The following is a 7,864-nucleotide window of genomic DNA, read 5'->3' on the forward strand; positions in this document are numbered from 1 at the left end:
ACAGGACTGTACCTATATGTTTTAGGATAACCACTACAAATAGAAACAAACAGAAATTGTGTTTCTAGTGAGAACAGATGAAGAACAGCCCAGCTGAGACAAATCCGCCCACAGACTCATAATAGAGTGGTTATCATAAGAGTGGTTATCTTAAATCACCATATTTTGGGGTGGTTTGTTACACAGCAAAAGCTACCTGCTACACGTGAATCCAGTACTGTGGTAGAACTTGAAGAAGATTCCCTGTCTCATCAGTGGCCAAGAAAAATGAGAGCACAACTGTGGCTTCCAATAAAGGAAGTGGGAGGGAAAATTTTACAATGAAGGACAGTGCCCCAGTGATCTGGGTTTAAGAGAGAAACATTGAACCAGATATGAAGTAGGGAGGTTTGACAAACATGCTACATATGGACAAAAAATCAGTGCACGAATCTAAGTTGAAATGAATAATAGCATTTTCTGTTTCTTTAATATGTCTGTGACAGAGACTTCTAGTTGCCTCCCCAATAGCCATTTTCACCCTTTTTCCTTACTAGCTCTGGTGGTGCAGTGGTTAAGGCATTTGGCTGCTAATCAAAAGGTAAGTCATTCAAACCCACCAACCACTCTGTGGGAAAAAGATGTGGCAGTCTGCTTCCATAAAGATTTACAGCCTTGGAAACTCTACGGGGCAGTTCTACTCTGTCCTAAAGAGTTGCTATGAGTTGAGATCGACTTGATGGCAGTGGGTTTAGCATAACCATAGATATTTTTGGGGGGAGGGTTGTTAATGTGCTAACCTTCAAAACTGCTTATCCCAGTATCTCTTACAGATGGGGGTGTCATTGAGATGTAAGCTGAAGTCATTGGTGGGGATTCCAAGAAGGATTATTAAAAGGGGTTCTGTCAGCTGGCATCCCCCTTTGCCACGTCTCTGCCTTCCTCTTCCTACCATGAGGGCAAGGACCACATCCTACTGGTGGAAGAGTGGGTAGCTGGAGGAAGCCTGGGTCCTTGATGACCTTGTGGAGTCTCTACCCCAGTCTCAGAATGCTCACTGCTGGAGTTTTTATTAAGTGAGAGGAAATAAACCCACTCTTGCTCTATCAAACAAAGCACAATCCACACCCAAGTGGCTACTCCCCCTGACCCCTAGAAGCTGCCTCTGACATTTCCACCACAAGACAATGATCTTGGGTATTAACTTTTTGGACTCTTAAATACCAACATGTTGTTTTGAATTCTGCTCAGTGGCCTATAGTGCCATAGGGCTGTAGTGTGCACCAGCACTGACTCATAATTGCATTCTCTTGGGGAACCTAAGGTCAGCTAATTCATCCATGACGTCCATATCTGTCATCCTTGGCCACCACCCAAGGTACAAACTTCTCATCATCTATCGTCTCCTACTTTCTCCTCCCCACATTGTTTGGGCCTCCTCCTCCTGACACAGACTCCCACTGTTTCTGTCCCCATCATACAAACTCCATTGTCTGATAAGCCCACCCTCCTCCATCTTTATCCATACCACAGGTCTCATCCTCCATCTTTCACCCTTCCTTGAAAACAGACTCTCTTGTGGGGATACTTGTGTCTCTACAGCCTTATCCAATGAAAGCAACTCATCTTCCCACACTCCACACATGGCCCAGTGTGGAGTTGATGGTGGTATCATCCTTGTTTCACTCTTGTTCACAATCTCTTATTTCTCTATTTCTATGTAAAAAGCCTCTACTCCTTTTCCAGTCATGCCAAAGTACAATGGGCCCTAAACCTAATCACTTCTAAGTGGTGTCTTATAAAAAGAGCAGAATATATACACAGAGACACACGGGGGGAAGACAGATGGCAAAGACACCAAGGAACTCCTGGGGCTACCAACAAGGAAGGACCTTCACCAGAGCCTATGCCATGATTTGGATTTCTAGCCTCCTAAACCGTGAGAGCTCTGGTGGTATAGTGGCTAAGGCATTTGGCTGCTAACCAAAAGGTTGGCGGTTTGAGCCCACCAGCTGCCCTATGGAAGAAAGATGAGGCAGTCTGTAAAGATTTATAGCCTTGGAAACCCGAGTTTGAGATCAACTCAATGGCAGTGAGTTTGGAGTTTTTTTGAAACTGAGACAATAAATTTCTGTTCTCTGAAGCCATCTGCCTTGTAGTATTTTTGTTACAGCAGCCTTAGAAAACTAAGACACGTGGTCAGGAAACAAATCTGACCCCTGGAAGGAAGGCATAGTGATCTCTATCTCCCCAGGCTATTTGCTATACAAATATCCTTGAAAAAAGATAGTCCAGAACAAAAGCACGGAAGATGGGCAAAAACACCAAAGACCCATGGAGAACTGCCTCCCTGGGTCAGACTCTTGCCTTTCTGGGATCAGATAGAAGAGAGGATGACACAGAGACCGGGTGGGCGGTCAACTCCTTACAACAGATCCCTAACATCAGCAACACCAACCTCACTCTCAGTGAAAGAGGATTCTGCTTTCTGACGCAGCTTTCCCAGTAAAAAACCCACTGCCGTCAAGTCCATTCCGACTCAGTCCTGCTGTTTAGATCATATTCCAATCAGACCATAAGATAATGGTTGGGTGATTTTATTTCCACAAAATAAACAAACATGGAGCGAAATCGTTCTAAATTTTGAGGGAGAACAAACAAAGTTTTGGAACTTGTTATATTTTGACATTCTCCTCCAAACATGATTATTTGTTTTTCGTCAAAGAGTCTTACTATCAGGTATTCTTCTAGAACATTTAAAATACTTTGGAAACCCAATAGCTTAGATTGGATAGTAGCTATCTAGCATCACTTTGAGTAAACACAATTATCAAGTTGACAGTCCAAACCACCGATACTCTTCCCCCACGCAGGAGTAACAGGAAGGGGTAATGGCTAGACATATGTTTCTCATTTAAACACTGGGTTTTACTGAATATTGGTGAATTCATCTCTGTACGTTGGTTTTATGGGGGATTTTTTAAAACTCCCTTGACAATTCTGAGGCCCTCCAAAAATGTCAAGAAGGCTTAGACTGAGTCAACATGTAAAAAGCCAGTGCAAATGAATTCAACTTTTTACTTCCTTAATTCAGTTCAGACAGTGACTGTGAATGCCAGATAGCTGCGCTTCTTCTCTCCTTGGTGTTGTGGCATTGCGTGTGCGCAGCTTCGTTCTTTCTGGTCATGGAATGGCAGAGTAGCTGCACTTTGGGATTTTTGTCCATGTTGTCAAAAAGAGAAATTGATAACAAATATTGATTTGGGTGTTTTCTTACTCACAAAACCAAATATTCACTTGAAAGAAATTCCTGACCAAAATTAATCCCCCCCCCAAAAAAAAAAAACACTGCCAAATCGATTCCCACTTACAGTGACCCCATTGGGTTTCCAAGGCTGTAAATCTTTATGGAAGTAGATTTCCCCATCTTCTTCCCGTGGTGCAGCTGGTGGGTTTGAACCACTGACCTTCTGGCTAGCAGCCAAATGTCTTACCCACCATGCCACCAGAACTCCTTAAAATGAATCCACCGGCCATATTTCTTTTACTCAAAGTGGCAAATCTTCTCTTTCTTGTTGGAAGCCCAACTTGCTAAATTTGAATTTCCAAAGATGTGATTCGGTGGAGACCAGAGACCAGTGACCTGACACCAGGTGATCTCAGTAAAGGAGGGAGGGCAGGGTTCAATCAAGCATTTTAAGAGGAGCCAATAGTTGCTCTTCTCCATTTCTCTCTCCTCTTCTCTTTATAAGCCCCATTGCACGTAGCTTCATCAAGACATTTGCTTTTTCTGGAATCAAAATGGTCTCCCTATCTGCATATAGGGGAGCTCTGGTGGTGTAGTGCCTAAGGCATGTGACTGCTAACCAGAAGGATGGTGATTCAAAGCCACCAGCCACTCCTCAGAAGGAAGGTTGCACAATCTACTTCCGTAGTGATACTGCTTCAGTAACCCAAGGAGGGGTTGCTATGAGTTGGATCCAACTTGACGACAGTGGTTGCGGTTTTTATCTGCATACAGAATAACTGCTTGGGATAAATTTTATGTTCAAATATCTGTGAGTTTTGATTATGTTTAACAATGTGTATAAATAATGTGGAGACCGGGTTACAGATCGGAGTCATTATTTATGACAGTTTTGGAACTCTTATGTTCTTCAATGTCATATCTCTGCTTCATAAAAATTCTATTGTTACTGTGCACATGAAAGAAAATAAATTTCAGAAGACAATTTCTAAGTGGAGTGACATCTTGCAAAGTGGCAGTGGTGGTACGGTTGTAAGAGTCTGGCCTGGAGCTGAGAGGACTGCCTGGCTAGACCCTGGGCAACTCGGGTTCTCAGGCTGCTCCGTTGTTTTTGCTGTTACATCAGTTTTCTAAGTGGGTTTGAGATAGGTTACATATGCACACTTTTGACAAAATAAAATTCTCCTGGGTATAACTTTCATTAATCGGGGAGCCGTTTTAGTTACCTCATGCTGTTGTAACAGAAATATCACAAGTGGATGGCTTTCAAGAACAAAAATTTATTTTCTCACACTTTTGGAGGCGACAAGTCCAAATCAATGCCTCAGCTGCGTCCATTCCTTCTGTATGCCTCTCTCCTTATTTCTGGTGTCTGCTGATGGTCCTTGTCACTCCTTGGCTTCGGTCTTCCTCCTCTATGTGTGTCTCTGTGTCAGTTCTGCTCTTTTTATAACTCAGACGGATTAGGTTGAGGACCCACCCCACCTGGGTTTGTTTTCTTTTTAACAAAAGAAAAGCCCTATTTCCAAACAGGGAGCTCTGGTAGCATAGTGCCTAAGGCACTTGACTGCTAGCCAGAAGGCTGGCGGTTCAAACCCACCAGCCACTCCTCGGAAGGAAGGTTGGGCAATCCTACTTCCGTAGTGATACTGCCTCGGAAACCCAAGGAGGGGTTGCTATGAGTCGGGGCCGACTCGACGGCAAACAACAACAACATTTCCAAACAGGATCATATCCACAGCTTCAAGGGCCAGGAATTCAACATACATTTTGGGAAGGGACACCACTTAATCCATAACAGGACCATAACATACATTGTTTGTTTTCCATTTCTAAGTTGTTGGGTTATTTTGTTTGCTTGGTATGGTTCCCCCACCTGGTGGCTGCTTTCTAGAGGTGGAAGAGTGCTGGAATAAATGTAATTAGGCAAGAGCTAATTAGCTTTCCTGATCAGTAACTTGAAAGCCTGCATACGTATCTCCGTGACAGGGTTGCTTGAAACACATTTGGAATTGCCTTTTCCAGGTACAGAAAATCACACAAGAAAATTGGAATTATCAATGCACCATTCATGAGCAAAACCAGTATTTTGTTGTTGTCAGGTACCATTGAGTGGGCTTCAACTCATAGTGACCCTATGTACAACAGAATGAAACACTACCTGGTTGTGAGCCATCCTCACAATCCTTGCTATACCTGAGCCCATCGTTGTAAACACTGTGTCAATTCATCTCATTGAGGGCCTTCCCCTTTGTCATTGACCCTCCACTTTACCTTCTCCAGGGACTTGTCCCTTCTGACAATATGACCAAAGTAGGTGAGACAAAAACTGGCCAGTCTCACTTCCGAGGAGCATTCCAGCTGCACTTCCTCCAGGCCAGACTCTTACCACCATACCACCACTGCCACCTCGCAAGATGTCATTCTTCTGGCAGTCCATGGTACTTTCAGTATTCTTCACCAACACCACAACTCAAAAGCATCAATTCTGTTCTGTGGGAGAAAGATGAGGCTTTGAAAACATTATGGGGCAGTTCTACTCTGTCCTATACGGTTGCTGTGAGCCTTAATCCACTCAGTGGCAGTGGGTTTGTTTTTGGTTTTTGGTTTGATGACGTATCCATAGTAAGCTAGACAAAATCTCACCATCCTCACTTCTAAGGAGCATTCTGCTCTTCTTCCTCCAAGACAGATTTGTACATTCTTCTGGAAGTCCATGGTATAGTCAACACTGTACACCAACACTACAACAGAAACCATCAATTCTTCTGTCTTCCTTTTTCACTGTCCAGCTTTTTCACCTCATTTTTGCATATGAGGTGATTGAGAATACCATGACGTGGGGTAAGCATACCTTAGTTCTCAAACTGACATCTTTGCATTTTAACACTTTAAAGAGTCTTTTGCTACAGATTTGTCCAATGCAATATGTTGGATTTCTTGAGTGCTTCTTCTGTTGTTGTTGTTGTTATGTGCCGTCAAGTCGAACCCGACTCATAGCGCCCGTCCTTGGGTTTCCGAGGCAGTATCACTACGGCAGTAGATTGCCCCATCTTCCTTCCGAGGAGTGGCTGGTGGGTTTGAACTGTAGGAATAGATAAAAACTATCGTGGAGCTAAGAAAGACCCCAACCACTGCTGCCCTAAAACGCCCTCTAGCCCACGGACTTCCTGCTAGGCTGTAAAACATATTATCTAACACAGAAGCCCCCTCTCAAGCCAGAAGCTCCTTTACCCTCTTCCCCTTCCGGGTCCCTACCCTTGCCTTAGGGCAGTCTCCTACTGTGAGGGACTTTCCTCTTGCAAACCTGCCAAAGTGGCGCCCGAATAAAGTTCAGTGTGCACTGTCGCCATCTGGTGGTCTCATCTTTTGTCTTGCTCAGTCCCCAAATCCCTGGAACTCACTCTATGAGCAGAGCAGGATGCCACCAATGCCCGAATGATCTCTTACCATTTTCTTTTTCCATATTACTCTGCTCAGAACTCACATCCCAGGGAGGGTGTGCTATCTGCTAGCTTGATCACGTGCCTGTCCCCTGGCTAGGGCAGAACAGGGCACCTGCCTGGACCACTGCCACGTCAAAGCTGGGACTGAGTACCTGTAATTGTCCCCATAACTTTCTGATTTAAATAATCTCCTCTTGTCATGACAAAGGAGTTAATGCCTTTCTTCTCTTCAGCAACCAGAACCTAGGTGGCATTTGGGAAAGGTGAGGAATAAATATCGAACACAAACACCATTATGTGAGCCAAATGACAGGAGCAACTATACTGTGTTAGGTCATTATGGGAAAAGATGAGGCCGACATGGAAAAATGTTTCTCTTGGGTGCTGTAAATGAGAACAGCACATTTTGGCCAAACATTTCTTGCACTGATGTCTCAGAAGACCAGGAATGAATGTGCTTAACGCTTATAGTCTTGTTTCTGATTAACAGGCCCTCATGGCAGTATGCCCAGGTCATATCATGGAATGAGGCTGTGGACAGTATGTACAACCCCAGTCCATGAACATGAGCAGCTACATGGTGCAAGAGCAAAGGACAAAGAAATCGGCACACACCAGTTTCGTAGTGAAATGCCTGTCTTACTACTGTGATGAATTGCCACTACAAGACGACCTCTCTTTAAAATGAAAACCCAAGAGCCAAAATAAAATGAGGCATTTCATGGAGCAGTCTGCACATCAGGATCCCTAACAGACTGTACTCCTCCTAGCAACGAGCCACTCTGACAGAACGAAACCCCAGGTGGGCCTCAGCTCAGACATCAGAATGTCACCTCAAAAACTCCGGGTTGCTCGGCAGGACTCCATATACCGCCAAATAGTAGAGGCCGAGTCAAGGTAGGTAAAAGGCACTTATTTTTTGGCCAAAAGAAACGAAAAGCCAGGGCAATTTGCCTTCTAAGACTGGTTGGAGATAGTGCCAAGGGAGCTGTTTTTACAGGGTTTACAAACAGGAAATCATACAATAACACCATCACATTCTTAAACATGCTACGCAGGCCTCGTTCCTACTGATTACATCACACATATGTAGAAAACAGTGGCCAGGCTCCACCCAGAGGCGGAGAAGTTAATATGCATGAGGCTCCTATTGAGCTAAGTTAACTTCAAGTCACACAGACTGGCTTGAACT

This window comes from Orycteropus afer, unplaced genomic scaffold, assembly GCF_000298275.1.
Source record: "Orycteropus afer afer isolate SDZICR_OR568_19922 unplaced genomic scaffold, OryAfe1.0 scaffold00360, whole genome shotgun sequence".
Taxonomy (NCBI): Eukaryota; Metazoa; Chordata; class Mammalia; order Tubulidentata; family Orycteropodidae; genus Orycteropus; species Orycteropus afer.